This window comes from Meleagris gallopavo, chromosome 8 (assembly GCF_000146605.3).
Source record: "Meleagris gallopavo isolate NT-WF06-2002-E0010 breed Aviagen turkey brand Nicholas breeding stock chromosome 8, Turkey_5.1, whole genome shotgun sequence".
Classification (NCBI taxonomy): domain Eukaryota; kingdom Metazoa; phylum Chordata; class Aves; order Galliformes; family Phasianidae; genus Meleagris; species Meleagris gallopavo.
In genome coordinates, this window is record NC_015018.2 from 31,442,928 (window position 1) to 31,460,259 (window position 17,332).

Sequence of the window (17,332 nt, forward strand, 5' to 3'; positions counted from 1 at the left end):
ATCCAACCTGGCCTTGAACACCTCCAGGGATGGAGCATCCACAGCCTCCCTGGGCAGCTGTTCCAGCACCTCACCACTCTCATAGTAAAGAACTCCCAGGTTTAGCAAGTCCTTCAGTAAGTGAGTTTTATTACCTTTAACATTTTGAAAGTCATAGTGGATTTTCTTTGTGCCTTTTGACTGATTTTGTACCAAACAAACAGGTTTCCATTTTCTTTTTAAACTCTATGGGCATCACCACATTTCAACACACAGTATAGGCAGAAAACGTTATGCTGTTCCAACATTTCACCAAGTGGTAAGAGGTATTTTCCCCACAGTAAACAACTCCTTATAATGGCCATAAATAGCAGTTAGTGGTCTCGTAGCAGTAGGCTTAGGAGAGATGTGGGAGACACAGATTGTACAGCACACAAACCTCGCTGTTCCAGATAACACACGTACATCCAGGTACAAGGCTGGCAGAAACAACCAATTCTGCTGCAAAGTGGCAGTAGATTGATACAATACATAGCAATTAACACATTTTAAAGTTACCGATGAACCTGCACTCATCACCTGTAATACTGCAGTGACCAAACTGACATGGGAAAAAATAAATCCCCAACGCACTTGAATCTCTACATTCTTGTGGCTGTTTCACATAAAAATCAATGATTAATGACACTGGCCAAGGGTTCAAAATTAAATCAAGCCCACAAATGACACAAGACATAACCTTCAGAGATTAAAGTTGAATTTGATTTCCTTCTGGGGAAAAAGAAACATGTACACATATATTCTTGAATAAGATTCTCCTTCTTCAAAGGTTAACAGGAAACTTCAGGTTGATTCAAGGTAAATAGGGTAAATAGTAGCTCCTGTCACCCCAGATAAGCAAATTACAAACACTGGGATTGTTATAATGTTGTTGAATATAAAACCATAAAACCATATTATTTCCCCTGTATGACTTGATACGGGTGCAGTTTACTAATGAAAGCATTAGTATAGCAGTAATAAAGTGCTTTTGATAACACATCACATCTTTCTGTTTCCAAGAGAAAATTGAAGATGTTAATAAACCATGGGCCACTGTGGCATAAGCAGAACAGTCACAAAAATCAAGGAATAGGATATGCAAGTCTCCCCATACAACTCTGCTGAAAAAATTGCAACGACCACCAGCAGTGGTACCTCATATGTTTTTAGCATAGTTCTGAAATGTGCACTGAAGAGCTGTAAGCTGAATATCCCAAACTCTATTTCACATCAGTGACGTGCATTAAAATATCCACTCTTTTTAGATAAAGGATAAGGCTTAAAACAAATAACCAACAACATAAAACCTCACAGAACTCCGTGACACTTGGTTGCATCTCTTTGGTAAATTTATAGTGCAACTACTCTGTTCTGTCTCTGAAAGGGAAGGTTTTCCAAAGCGCTGCATCTCCTGCCACTGAGAATCGACTATGATTCCATACTCAGTAGATGCTCTGATGCTAACTTGCTATATTAAACAACTGAAGAATGTGCAGTGAAAATAATTTCGTCCTGTTTTTAAATACAGTGTTGAAATATAATTAAATCATGCCAGGTTTCCAATTCGAAAGTAAGGAAATCTCAATTCTCTTGCAATAGTTTAGGAACACATAAATGTGAGTACAAATTTAATGGCAATTTTATATAACAGATAGCCAAGCTGCTATTTGAAAACACTTGTGATTTAATTATCATTAATAGAGATTTAGCCAACCTTTGTCTGCAGAAAAAATGCCTGTTTTCCATTTTGCTTAGATGCTTAAGATTATTCAAAATGCAAAGAAAGGCAAGAGCTATTTAATTAAAATGTACTGCAAGCACGTTTTTCTAAGCTTATATTGCTAAAGCCTTGCTGTATTGTCAAAAGTTTCATTGGGGTTGTCTTTAAACACAGTTCCATGTATTCACACAATCCTAGTTATATACCTGTACTTCATACTGTTACTTTAGTAGGCATACCAACACACAACTACATTACATCATCCAGTGGCAGTGCAATCAATGATGGCTGTGCCATCAAAATGTCATTCGATGGTTTCTCAACTTCTGAACAGCAACATTCTTTCTGAACATGTCTGTCCAACCAGACTTGCATATTGCTGAACGCTGGCTTCATCGCTCGGCCCCTTCCTCCTCTTCTTATACACACTGTAAGGCATTATGGTTCTCTTGTGAAGTACTCTAACTCTGCCCAGTTCCTTAATACCATCTTCATCAACTGCAAAGACAATCAGAAGCAATAAAAATTAGTTACATAAATTGTCCCCATGATCTTAATTTTTGCAATTAACTTCAACATGCAGAATGGAAATTACCTGAAGTAATAAAACCAGCCCACAGACGAATAGCAGACGAAAGCAGAGCTCATCTGCAAATCTGTTTTCTTGAATTATGGTTGAAAATATAGTTTGCAAAGTAATGTGTGGGGAAAAAAAAAAATCAAGCATCATTCATTTCTAACAGTATAGTATTATTGAAAGTGTCTCTACTGCTTCACTTTAAAATTCACATTCATTTAATATTCACTGAAAACCAATGCCAGAAGTGCAACTTTATCTGGGAAATCATTTCAAACAACTGACCAGAAAAGCCTTCCTGTTGTTGCCATACTGCATTTCATTACTACATAGTTTTACAAAAACCACCAGCCCAAAGCACTCCCTTTCTCTGACAGCGGGTAAAAAACAGCAAAACGCTCCATGCTTTTTGTGTCAGGTAAGCATGAGATGATAAACTATCTTCCCAGGTTCACGCCATGAGCCAACCCCTTCTCTTCATCATTTATACCAGTTTTTGAGTTTCCCCAGTAGAATGAGGCTGAACACATGCCCTTTGCTCAAGCCTGACACCAAGCTCTACAGATGCAGGAACAGAGGCAGCAGTGCACACAGCAGCTCAGTGGGCTCAATGCAATTCCTGAAGCCTTTGGGTGTATGCACCATTCTTAACCTCGTTAACCCAACTGACAGGACCCTTGAAACTTCACTGAACCAGAAATCTAAGAGCAATGATGAACCAGTTAAAACTTTCTCATTCTTATGATTTCAGATGACACTTATGAATCCAACTGATGCTACTGTCGCTAAATAACTTTATATAGCTGCTATGCGTCAGAAAAACTGGATCCACTGCGCTAGAAAACTCCAAAGTAAATGAGAGAATGTGTCACACCATACGTGCCTGAAGCGACTACAGGATAAATTCCTACAGAATCATAGAATGGTTTGGGTTGGAAGGGACCTGTAAGATCATCCAATTCCAACCCTTTGCTATATGCAGGGGCACCTCCCACTAGCCCAGGTTGCTCACAGCCCCATCCAGGTATTGAAAACTTCCAGGGATGGGACATTCACGACCTCTCTGGACAACCTGTTCCAGTGTTTCACCACCCTCACGGTAAAGAATTTCTATAGAAATTCATGATGTTACTGCAAAATACTGGTAAAAATCTTGAACTTTTCTGAACTTCATATTTAAGTAGCCATCAATGTCAGTGTCAAACACAGAAGCTGAACTATGACTTCATAAACAGAACTACAGAAATTCAAACAACTGCAGAAATACCAGAACATTGGCACCCGGAGACATAACTCAAAAATTCCTTTTTTTTTTTTTGGTCATCAGGACATCATTCTGACTGAAGAGACAGCACAGGTAAGTACAACCACACAGCCCTAAGTATTTCATCAACCTCTGCCCCATGTTACAATATGGTGTGTGTTCATGTTCAAACACATCAGGCTCCCTTGACTGGACGAGGACAGAAACCACTGCACCAAGCTCCACGCAACTCAACATCAAATCAAACCAACTGCTGTGCAGATCGGTGGCTACTTAACGGGCAAAAACTGTCTTCATTTAGAAGGGAACAAAAAGAGACAGAACTACAGCATGTTTCACAAATGGCAACAGACCAAAAGCACAGAAGGCAAGGCACCAGCTCTGGGAAGCAAACCGGTCACCTAGCGCTGCCTTGCCTTAGTTTACATACCTGAAACTTACTGAAGACTGAGAAATAGAGTTCACCTGCTTTTCATATATAAGTATCCTTTGAACTCACCACATGTAAGCTAAACAAATAGTCTGGAAGAATACAAAGAGATTTCTAAGGCAAATCTCTATTCAAATGTAACCCTTACTATGGAAAAGCTTAACGCTCCCTTCTGGGTCTTCTTTCTGTTTCAGTAAAGACAAAGGGGGTCATTAAATGCTTTTTGTAGCACGGCGCTCTAAGAACGTACCCCTATTCATCCACACTAACTCCCATTTTTCTGCTGATTGCTTGAATTTAGTATGTGAAACTTAACGAAGTCTGTTTTACAAAGTTGGGAATGACTTCATTTCTTTTATCTGTGTTCCGATTCCTAACATAAAAAGTACAATGTATTTCTTCAAGCTCAACTAGGAAAAAAGTGGTTTGAAGGAAGAAAATCTGCGCGGTATTTGCTATGATTGCATTCTCTGCTAATTACGGTTGGCAATCGCTTTAGATAAAACACCGAAGTCAAAGGCACTTCGCTGTAGCCCTCTTTGAAACCCAGCAGGTTTTTGATGAGCTGCCAATACTTTCCTGACATCCCAACAGGCTCCCTGTCCCACCACCTCTTCTATCACACTCTCCGTCTTTCTCAAAGTTCACCGAGGAAAAACGTGCAAGAGTAGCTCCTGGAGGTGACACGGCCATAAAGTTATTTTAACTTCTCGAATTGGAAAGTTTGTATTTACTGCACCTCTAGGCTGACTATAAGTTTGTGTCCTGACCTGGATTTCTGCCAAGCCTTCATAAAGAATCTCCTGCCAAAAGCACTTTCAGAGCTGCTCACTGCTGATGTTCACTGCTTTTAAATAATTCTGAAGCCTGATACTGTGGATGAGTTCATCTTTTGGCTCGCAAGCGTTCCTGGCCCCAGCTTCAATTTCTTACAGTAACTAAAGCTACTGTACCTTGAATTCCCCTACAGCCTCACTGGCTCAGCTGAACTTGGTTCTTGTTGTTCGGCATATTTTTTACACACTTTTACTCATTACATCAAGCACAGTCAGTGTATTATCCTCCTTGGAATCAGACCCACGCTAGCACTAGCTCTACAGCTACATTAAACAGTTATTACTGCCCAGGTTCTAGCAAATTTGTTGAACACTGCAGCCAAGTGCTTGCTGAAGCAGAGCTTGCCAAGCCGTGCTGCAGGTCAAACCTTCTTGGATTGTGGCACAGCTGTAGAGCACTACCTGCAGGCAGCACAATGCCCTCCCGAGTAATCAAGAAAACACCAAATATCTTGAAAGGTCACTGTCATATGAATCCTGCAGACTTTGAAGCAAAGACAGATGTAAAGCACAAACTACATGCATAGAGACTCGGTAATAACTAAAGTTTGTCATCAGGAAAACTTTAAGCCCAGATATGTCTCATCCTACAAACTTGTATTTGACTGGGCTTTTCTACAAACGTTGGTTCTTGATTCACAGAATGCATTTTGAAAGGAAGGATAGAGTCCTCAGTTGCCAAACTTCTAAAAATTTACCTGGTTTAAGTGAACATTTCTCCACTGATTCAAAAAATCAAAACTTAAATGATAAAATAACCTTCTGCAAGAATAATTAAATACATAGATATAACTTAATCCCATCCAAAAAGCATTTTTATGAAATGTTATGTCAGAGAAATAATCCCAGGCATACAGTAAAGCTTTTAAGGAAGGTGAATAGGAACTTCTGTTGCCACAATACCAACCTGCAAGTTTAATCAGCTTTTGGTTGCTTGTGCTCTGGAGGCAACATCAGGCAAATAATCCCTTCACTCATAATTTAAACCCAAGCAGAATGGGTTTACAAGAATTAAATAGAAAATATAACTAAATTGGGCTCCAATATTGTTACTGAAAAAAGAAATTACAATTAAATATCTTCTGCTAAGCAGTACATAAGGTTGCTTTATATTTAACACTATGCCATCTGATGTCTGACACCCATTCTCTGTGTGACCAATGCTGGGATACAAAAGTCTGAGCAAAATACGTCCTTTTGCCAGCCAAAAAGTCGCAACGAACTTTTAGTGGGGAAAATTCATGCGGGTGCCTGACCAGACTTCTCTAAATATAACAAGTAGTGAAGGATTTCTTTAAAAGCAACACACCAGATACTTTTCTATGTATCAATAAAAAAAAATAAATTAAGAAAGCAAAAAGAGGAGTGGTCTAAGGAACAACTATGTCACGTACTGTCTTGGCAGATTTTGACTGGGTTTCTTGGTTCACTATACACACAGATTCACCTTCATCAAAAGCACGGACACCTCAACTGGTGTAAAAACCATCAAAAGAGATATTCATTCTCTGCTCGATGTGCTATGGCAATGTTCATCTGTTTGAAACACACTACAGGCCTGCAGAATGTTTTAAAACAGAAATGCAATGTCTAGCTTACATGACCTTATCGTGATTCATCACCAAATATTTTAAAACAAAGGACTCTAAAGGGAAAAAAAAAAAACACCTTTTCAAATGTACAACTGAAATATAAGAGATAAATTACTGGAAAGATAAACCACCCCAATCAGAAGTCTAATGTATTGATTTGAAACTCTTCTTACCCTTTTTAAACTACTGTTTATTTTTTCTCAACCAGCAAAACATAGGAAATCATCCACAAAACCAAAGGAGCCAGTATGCAGGGAGAAGATAAGCAATTTATGGGAATCCCTGGAGGCATTCAAGGCCAGGCTGGATGTGGCTCAGGGCAGCCTGGTCTGGGGGTTGGCGACCCTGCACATAGCAGGGAGGTTGAAACTCAATGATCACTGTGGTCCTTTTCAACCCAGGCCATTCTGTGATTCTATGGTTATGTAAACCAGTATGTTGAAATGTGCTTTTTTGCATATTGCTTCTTTCATATTACATTCACACATTAAGAACGACCAGTATGCCTTGGGGTATACAAATACCAACTCAGATGCAAATAAAAGTACAGTTAAAATGAAACATGAAAAAAAACAGTTCCTAATTAAAACCAGGTAGCACAAGCCACAAAGCCAGAACAGTGAAATGGTCAGGATATTCTCCATCACCCAACTCTTTGCTGTTCTGATACTCTGGCAAGAAAAAAAAACTTTTCAAATTGCTTTTCCAAAATAGAAAGTTTCTAAGAGGGAAAATGTTCTTATCTAAATGTTATCGATGATTCTTATAAAATCGTTACAGAAGAATTACAGTCTTAAAAGTAGAATGAGGGCAACTCTTGAAGATACCTCACAAACAACAGCTTTTGGGCTTTGTGCCTGAAATCACTCAGCTGGCTTATGATCTGCAGTTCAGTTTTTAGAAGCAAGCAGACAAATCACTTGACAAACGCATTCACAATCTGCTAACCCTGCTGTGCCACGCGGAAACAATAACTCATTGTGTTTTGACTCTTATTATTCTTGTAGTAAACATGAGTAGGGGCCAATGGAAAACCTTTCCTGTGCATACAGCAGTTCATAGGTTTTCAGCCATAACTCACAGCAACCTGCAAAATTCTTCTGCTTACCTGCAAATGCAATACGTTAAATATATGACCCACTGTTCTGGAAACATCTGAGGGAGAGGCACATAAAACACCAAGTATAAAATCTTAGAGAATTTCTGAGCTCTCATAAAATTTGATTATTCTAATCTACTTCAGTTTATTATCCCGAAATATGATGATGGAGAACTACCTGCCAAATGGATAGATTTAAATGATAGTGATAATTCTCCAAGGACTTGCTTTTCAGGGATGCAATTCAAACAAATCTAGTAGTTCCTGGGAAAATGTTAGTTCAGTGGCACTGAAACACCTTCCTATAGCCATATCCAGTTTGCCCCCAAAGTCAAGATGCTAAAACCATGCAAAATGGAATATAATCCTAAAGATGGTAGGGTCAACAGAGATATTATTTCACTTTTGGATGCTCTTCCAGAAGACAAAATAAGCTACACAATTCTCTTGAAGTTGGATCTCTGAACACAGCGCAATTCTTGACTGCTTCAGATCCAAGAAGCCAGAACATGAATTGACAATTAAGAATATTAAGTGCATACCCAGCATGCTTCTGGGCTGTTTCAAATACCCCTTTTGGTCATTCGGGCAACTTTTAATTACTCACTGTTGCAACGCACCATGCATACCAAGACTAGAAGCAGAACTGTAGAAGGTACAGAAAGCAGCTCAGGTACTGCTGGGAGAGACACATTAACATGCAATCGTGAACTGAAGTTAGAGAAGACTCAGGGATGAATCTTAAAAGGAAAGATAAGCAATGAACACAAACTGCTACACAAGCATCTTATATTAGGGGCAAATGAAATGCTTCATCATTCCTTATGCAAAATGTGAATATTTTTCTTCAAAAATGCCTAATACCTTGTTACCAAGTCGAGTAGAAATTTAAAGCTACTAAGTAAAGTGATATCTCAAGCAGATTATTCCATCTACTTCCTGAATATATTTTGCATAAGAGTACATTCAGGTTCCTGCAGATTTAACAGACAAAAACACTACGTAAGCTGCATTTTCATTTCAACAGTTTACTATCCTGTAAACCAGTACAATTCATTAACAAAGCCAAATAATACTCAACTCCACTGTAAGCAGTAATATTCTAACTATAAAACAATGCTAGTCAGTCTAAGTTTTGTATTGTGAGCGGTGCCTAAAAGGCCAGAGTGACCTTAATAAGAGCAAATCATGACTGTCATGCCAAGTATCTGAATTTCAGCAACTTCCAAGCACTGCAAACCTAGCTTACATTTATGACACGTTAATGTGTTTTAGACTTCATTTTTAAGGTCAAATTAATTTCACAAGGGCTGACAATGCAGAAACAGAGTTGTTGCCTTATTTCATACATGTCTGAGTTATTCATTCTGCATTGCACAATAAAAATCAGAAAACACTGCGTAATGTTAACAGGCCATGGTGACTCTCTGGATTGTGAACTCTCTTCCATGGAGCTAAAAACTTGCTTGTGGCCGAGACAGAAATATTAGACCAATTACAGTGAATTTCAGCAATCCAGCACGTTGTTTTCTTCCTGTCTACTTTATAAATATCTTTCCATATACTTACTTTCATCATATTTATGCAAGAATAAAACATTCTGACAGCTTTATTTTTTATTATTATTATTTTTTTCTCTGAAGCAAAATCTTCCCATAGGACTGACCCTGAGCCAGCTGATGACTGAGGACTTCAGACCTTCACATGAAGGCTTCCCTTCCAGCTGCAGAGCTGACCATTTTCAACCAGACTACCAAAGTCTTTTAACGGCAGGTTTTAATGATGCCTCAAGGCCCCCCAACAAAATAAAGTACTGAGCAGTCAAGCTTGCAACGACAGCAAAAGCAGAGGGATTAAGACAATACAAAAGATAGAATCATAGAATCATTCAGGCTGGAAAAGATCTCTAAGATCCTCAAGCCCAACCCCAGCCCAGCCCACTATGCTCACTGCCCATATCCGTGGTCCTGGAACACCTCCAGGAATGGTGAACACCTCCCTGGACAGCCAGTGCCATATGCCAGTACATCAACACACTTTCTGAGAATAAATTTTTCCAAATATCCAACCTAAGCCTCCATCGTGCAACTGAAGGCCACAACTTGTCAACCTACTGCTGTTACTTGGGAGAAGAGGTCGATTCCCACCTCACTTCAACCTCATCTCCTAAATGAAGAGTTATAGGAGTATGCATTTGAGAATCACAGCTCCAAACAACAGGACGGGAACAGGAAAACTTTTGAAAAGGTGTAATTGTTGAAAATTACTTATTAAAATACTTGAATTGTATTCAAGTGAAAATGGCAGGGAGCGATAAGAGGACTTTTCAAAGGAAGGGCAAGGAAAGGTCTTCGTTTAGCCTGCTTTGTCAATTGCAGGACAGAATTCAAACTGAACTACAAACACAAGCTTTTCCACGAAACAGGCAAAACTGAAGCAATTGGCAGCAGCTCATCAGCTAAGGAAATCAGATTCCAGCAATCAATTTACTGGCTAAATTAATTAAGACATGGAATCAATTATGTTCCCAGCAGCTCCACCTGTAAGGCCCGGATAACCAAACACATACAGCCAAGACCCATCATTTCTATATATAAGCATGAAAAATAAGGATATGCTGGCAAAGTCCTCAAAAATTATAGAATTTCAAAATACACTTGTCTATTACACAATCTTCCTGATGGTAACTTTGGGTTAGAGCTTATTTTCATGAGTCGAGCTGGAAGTCAGATGATGGTGCTTCCTGAGGAGTGCTGGTTTACTCTGTCAATGGCAGATGCAGATACATTTAGCATAACATTAAACACTGACTTTTAAACAAATATTTACCCAACTTTGAGATTTGTTAACAACACTAAATGGAGTTCATAGTGCAATTGTACTTCAAATTACAATTTAAAGTCCTTTCTTTCTTGGAATTGTTTTGTGATACTGCAGAGCTGACGATTCACTCTAACTTCCAATGCTTAGTCCAAGTCATGCACTGCTTCTGATGCATAAATGGTTCTGAACCATTTTCAAAGCTGCAGAGCCAGCTGTTTAGTATCACAGATTAACCAAGTGAATAAAGTTCTTTACCTTTTTACTACAGAATCACTGGAGTATTTGAGTGTATTTTTGCATATTAGACTAAAACCCCACACCAGCCATTGCAATTTAATCCAACTACAGTAAAAAAAAGAGTGAAAATTTGCCTGGCTACACCTTATTGGCACTGTCTACATTGCCTATTGCTGTCATGAGAAAGCAAAGAGTTAGTTATTGGGAATAATTTAGTTATTAATCTAAAAGAATTTACTGAAATGTTTTCATGCACCATAACTTTAATGGATGTTCTTTTGAGGAGACCAGCAGTTTCTCCACAAAGCAGATGAAGGCACAGTTCTAAACAACTGCCTTAAAGTTTTCCATGTGTGATATCTGTGACCACATTTTCATAATCTCAAGAACTTTAATGCATCAATCCTCTTATTCATTAATCTGTACTACACGATGCTTATGAACATTAATGCATGCTGGCATTTGTATTAATTCAGCTGATGAGATTTAAAGGTGTGACACTACATTACTTGACCAATGACCTCAGCCATCAGAAGTGAACAACCAGCAAAAAAAAAAAATAGTGTTCATAGATGCAATAAATGCAAAACATGTTTGAAATAAGTCCTTTTCATTAGCAAAGAATAGTAGCTAAACTGTAAATGAAATGTGTTGAAAGTTGGCACTAGACACCAAGGTTATTGAAATAGTTGCAACAGATTATTTTTCTAGTGAAAATGTTATGTATACAAATGCATATTTAAAATAAATACGCTGTTGTATAATCCAAGCCTGCAGATTTCTGGGTAAGAGCTTTAAGTTTTATTTACTAATGAACTAATAACCCTCCCAGTTCCTCTCAAGAAACATTAATATGCATAATCAAGAGGATCAGGATTCTGAAGTTGTTAAATCTCTGGAATGTTGTTTGCCTTTTACTGCTCTAACTTATTACATGCAGCAGAACAATGCAGCAAATCTATTAAAACTTCAATTTTGTACATAGCAAAGAAAATGGAGTTAACAGTTCTGCAATATGTGGGAAAGATCCACCACAAAAACTGGAGTTGTTTCTCCGTTTCATAATACCACCTTTTAGCACCCATGGTGTTTTGTGTTAGTCTATACTCTCTGGAGCAGAATGGCTTCTGTCCATGAATTTGCAAAGCCTACGTAGAGGTGTCTGTGTCTCTGCCACGTGTGTGTTTCAATACTAAAAAAGGGCTTGGGTTTTAATTAATGTATTACATCTGCATTTTGATTTTGTTCTATTATTAGTTGGTTATACAGGACACTGAACAGATGTGTACTAGCTAAACAATTATTAATATCAGTAAGCAAACCTGTCCAGATAGAAAATCATTTTTGATCTGCACTACTCATAGACTTTGCTCCAAGTACTGAGCACAGAAGGTGGGAAGCAGATTACAAGTGAGACTTCTGTGGGCCCTGCCCATCGACCCTGACCAAATACTGCCTTTCACTTCTGTGGAAAAAGCAAAAAACAAACTACCCTGCTTACAGTGGTTTGTACACACACACCCCAGTTACAGGACACACTGAAGGCTTTGAAACCACTACATTACACCAAGACTGGATCTATCCTTATCTGGAGTTGCTTCTTGAAGGTGTTGACAGTCCAGTGGTGATAGGAAGAAAGATATGCACATTCCCAGTAATTTAATTACCATCCCCAAAGCAGATTATCGTGAAGATTTTACTTCACAAAAAACTACTTTCACAGTCTTGTCTCAGGCGCAACAAACCAAAATTCTCAACAGATGTTTGAAAAGATGTCAGTGGGTTAGATTCAGAAAAATGGGAAGCAGAAGGATAGAAGTATGTTGAGATACCAAGTAAATTATCTGTAATACTTTTCATACTGTACTTATTCCATAGGCATAACTGCTAGTGAAAGTACCAATGAAGTAAAACCCTGAAGACCAGTTCTGCAAAGAGGTAGTGGACCAGCATGAAAGGCTGACCATGGCCACACTATCAAATGTCTGTGACTTGGACAACACATTGAAACTAGTGTCCAAAATTCAGACAAGTACTTTCCTGCAGAATAATCTTGAATTCATTTCTACTTTCTTCAATACAACTCCATCAGTATTGGCAGCTCTGTTTCATATTTATTTCTTTCTTACAAAGTAGGAGCACGTGGCCTGTACATCACCTCAAGAAAATGCAGTTTAGCATAGCCTCTATTTTCAGAGATCATCACTGTCCAAACCCTCAGTTACTGCCCTGCCTCAATAACTAGTGATTTATTTGTATGTAAATGACTTGTTGCTGCTTAATAATAAACACATCAGAACCTTCATAAACCTCTTTCATTTACAAGATGATGCCAGGCAACAGAAATAAAAAAATCTGTTCAGCATAAGGCATGTGTAATGTAGGTAAAACTGGTAATTTAGAAAAGCAAGAACATTTGACAAAAGGTATGACCTTTTAACCACAAACGTTTTTATCATTGCTATGCAGTTTTTTTCCCCCCTAAAGTCACTGGTGTTTTCCAATACAAGCCAGGAACTGCACATAAAGAGGCTACCAGCATGGTTTATTAAAATATAAAATCTGAGAGTTTGCTGGCACAGCTCATCATTTTGTCTGTGTGACTGGAGTGCTTTCAGGTTAAGTAAGGCTGAATCTCAGCACACTGGCCAGAAGTCAAGAGCTGGATCTATTTCAGCTGCTGGGCACCCATGATTTACCACCCTAAGTAATAAAAAGGTGAATTATTACAGTGTCTGTGGTTGCTTTATTCAGTTATTAACCTCTAGATACTTTTCTAGACTCATCTCTGAGGTACAAAGTGTTAACAACTTTGTTCAGTTCGCCTCTCCTCTCTTCATTCTCCAACTGCTAACAAAAGTATTAGACGTCAGACAAGGACACGGAAAACAATACTTCAAAACCATTTGAAAACACTGAAGCATGGGACAACCAAATAATGTCAAACAGGCACAATCCTTCATAAATAATGATATTTCTTAATACTTCAGAAAATTTCTACTATTTTCTGTGAATATCTCAGGCTTCTTCAGAAAAGGGAACAAATACCTGATAATAGCAAAGAGCACTGAGGGGTAACAGGCATGAATACTCAGCAACTCTCCTCCCATCACAGAGGCTTGGCAGGTCAGAGCGTGCAGCACTCTCTCCTGAAGTAGCACTTTCATAACCTGCAACTAGCACATTTATTAGCTATCTCTTTTTTTTTTTATGGGAGGGGTAAAGGAGTTTGAAAACTGCCAAATATGATGAACAAACTGGTGTGAGGTTTCAGAAATCTCCTGGCCTTACAGACCATACTAAAAGATGACCATTTGCAGTGACTGTTTTATCGCCTTGGGCAACAGTGCAAGCCGCACCATTCCTCCCAGTTGTTTAGTGGGTCTGGTTATCGCCCTCAGTTTGTAAGTAGGAAGTCCCAGTGCTGATAAATCATGACCTACTTAACTGACATAACTGAGGGCTGTGTTATAGAAAGCTATTCACAAGGAATAAAGCACATCATCGTTTCTATTGCTCATTTTGTAATTTGTTCTAACTTAATTAAACTCATATTGCTGACTGTTGTGGAGAGAAAAGAAAAGGAGGAGGAAACTGATTCTGCTGTTGAGAAATAACTTCCTTAAAGCTAGCAAATCTTTAAACCTCAAATGGCTAAGCTCTCAGCAGGCCCAACACACTTCAACACGTAGCTATGTTTTAATTTCCTTTAACCACGGGACGTAAGTCACAGCTCCAGTAATGTCTGGAGTGAGATATTTTGTGCTGATAACGATGCAATGTTTTATACCCTGCAGTTTCTAAAAGCCTGGTATCCCACAGGAATTTCACAGAATTGAGAAGATGATACCCCTTTGCTTCTATGGGGTTAACATTGTCAAAGGCAGAGTAATTTAGTTGTCAATCTTAAATGAATACACTTCTTTTCCTTCTGCATAACAAAAATATCTTTAACTTCACGAGCCTCCAAAACCGTTCCTCATTTTACCTCTCATTCTCTTTTCCTATTTCCTTTCACCAATCTAATGACATATCTGGTTGATGATGATATGATGTACCTTTAACACAGAGCTCTCTAATGGTTATGTGTTTGTTTCTTTCCAAAGTGCATCCAACCATATTCCATATTCCCAAGGCTATTTCCCACCACATCACATGGCTACCTGCAGTCCTTCTCTATATGTAACACCCCATATAAATTGTACCCAAACTTTAAATTATTATCTGTGTCTAGCAGTGTATCTGACCTGATTTTTAAAAAATAATTTTGACCTTTCAATGCAAATCAGTAAGTAATTATTTTACAGAATGTACATCGTATGTTCCATGTAATTCAAGATGCTTGAGGTGTTTCTACTGTTGTATTCTTCACAATTTCATCTAGATTGAAAAGCTAAAGTAGCAGTTTGTTTCTATACACCTGATGCCTTTATGCTTCACTTTCACTTTCCTGCACTGATTCTAACTTTGCCTCTTTATGAGCTCATCAGACTAGAATCTAAGGAAGGAATAAACATTTGTTTTTGTTCACAAAATAGCATACAAAATTACCTGAAAAACACCAAAATGTCAATTCTGAATTACATACTACCTGTAAAACAGAATGGATTTAAAACGTTGCATGTGTTCAGAAATAAAACAATCTCCTTGATAATGCTCGCAGAAGTTGTGAATTTTAGACTTTCTTCCCCCTTAAAGGCAACATTTCTATAGCTTTTCAGAAGCAAACGATACCAGTATGCAGTAAATATGAGAGAGACAATTTACATCATTTATCATTACTTGTGTCCTTACCTGCTTTTGCATCCTGGTTGAAACGAGAGTATTTGGACAGCTCGAGCAGTGGGAGACATTGCTCAATAGGGGTCCAAACGTACGTCTCTGGACACAGCAAGTCAGAGGGTCTATACTGACCCTACGAAGGAGGAAAGGAGAAAAAGAAGAGTCAGATCAGTTGCACAAATACAGTCTGGCTACACGTTTCCAGACTTTCCTATAAGCAAGGAATGGTTTTAATCTAACCTAAACAAACTGAGTAAGAAACAGCTTCACTGTAAACACAAGCTTATTCCTTTAGTAATTTCTGCATTAGCTCAGGAATACAGACTTAACCTTGGCACTTGAAAAAAATAAAATTAACACAGTATATTTTATGTTATCCAAGATGAACTCGAGAAATTTTGGCTCTCCTTACTGAAACTCTGTGTTTAAGTTATCCTCTAGTGATCTGTTGAGCTGGTGCTGACACTAAAAAACTCAGCACCTCAGAAAGCAGCTTGTCTCAAATGTTCTTCATTCTAGCAAAGTAACAGCGACAAAAAAACCCAACCTTTTTCAATAAAAAAGTACACTTCACAGTAAGTAGGATTTTATTTTTACTGCATTAGTGAGAGCATTTTGTTCATTGAACATTAAATAGCAATACCGTCTTGTCAATGCATGGAATTTCTCCTGGAATAGTTTACAGGTAATCATTATGAAATTCTACTATTTTATTTATTTAAAAGATATTCTTTGCAGACATTCCCCAGAACTAAACAGTGATATTTATTTTCCCTTCTGCTACACAGAAAATCACCACCTCAGGAATAATAACCTTATTTTTTTTTCATTATTTAAAATAAGATTATTCACTGGCCTATAACTTAAAACAAAGATCTATCTTGGAGCCATTATTCATTTAATCCATTTACTCTCAGTCCCCATAGCCATACGTGGCAATATTTAATTAATTTTCAAGCTGGAAATTCACTACATATATCAGCTTGGAAAAACAGATATACGGTAAATAGATTGCAAACATCTACGGATTTCATCATACTGCCCTCAATGCAATTAAGATTTCTTCATTTGAATTAAATAGGTAATGATGATGAGTTTGGAAAGAAAAATTCATATTTTTGCCAAGTACTAAAGACTAATTGTTGATTTTTTTTTTTTTTTTTCCAACATCAATGAACATAATTCTGTAAAAAGACACATTCACAAACTCTGCTGTTCCTTTATAGATCCATCCCAGTGCAACAACACGTGGTTTTGGGGGCCATTTTCTGGATGTCTGCAGAGATTCCAGCTTCTTTTAATTCTCTTTCTATTCAACTCCCGACAATATTTAGAGTAAAAGAATGAACCTTTTCATTATTTATGTCCTATCAAGTTTAAATTGTTGAGTCAGAAATACAAATGTTATGTCTGATAGAAGTCACAACTGTCCACATGAATAAAAGAGTAGTTTTGTTCCCATTTCTATCTGAAGTGAAAACAATATTCCTTCAGTTCCACAGAAAAGCTTAAACTTCATGGCATTAGAAAATTCTCTAAACTGGAGAATGGAACTGGCATTGAACTGTTACACTATCTAAACAGTTGAAAGAGATGGGAATGCAATGCCTAAAGAACGTGCTTAGACACTATTATTCAGACGAAACAAATTAAGGATTAGGGAAAAAGTAGTCCCTTTAACAGGCAAAAAAATTAAGCATAGTTACTTGTGGATTTAAAGACATTTTCTCAGTTGGCCAGAGGTAGAAATAGGCAAGCAAGCATCTCAGAACAGCCACCAAAGCACAAGCACAGGATGGTGGAGACACGTCTCCTGCAAGCACGGATAGGCTCCTACATACACACACTGCTCACTTACTGCCCTTCTACAAGATCTTGCCACTAGACAGTAAATTACGATGGCCGATCCAGAAGCAATGCCTCCCATCTTAGTACCTTGGCCCACAATGTC

At 38.0% G+C, this 17,332-nt stretch overlaps 1 long non-coding RNA gene across 1 annotated transcript; it reads right to left on the bottom strand.

The window, feature by feature from the left end:
• Positions 1-104: 104 nt before the first annotated feature.
• Positions 105-15,538, bottom strand: LOC109368895. Its single transcript, XR_002117359.2, has 2 exons — positions 15,394-15,538; positions 105-2,239 (listed from the first exon to the last, which is right to left on the bottom strand). It is a non-coding gene; the product is annotated as an uncharacterized LOC109368895 (long non-coding RNA).
• Positions 15,539-17,332: the final 1,794 nt, after the last annotated feature.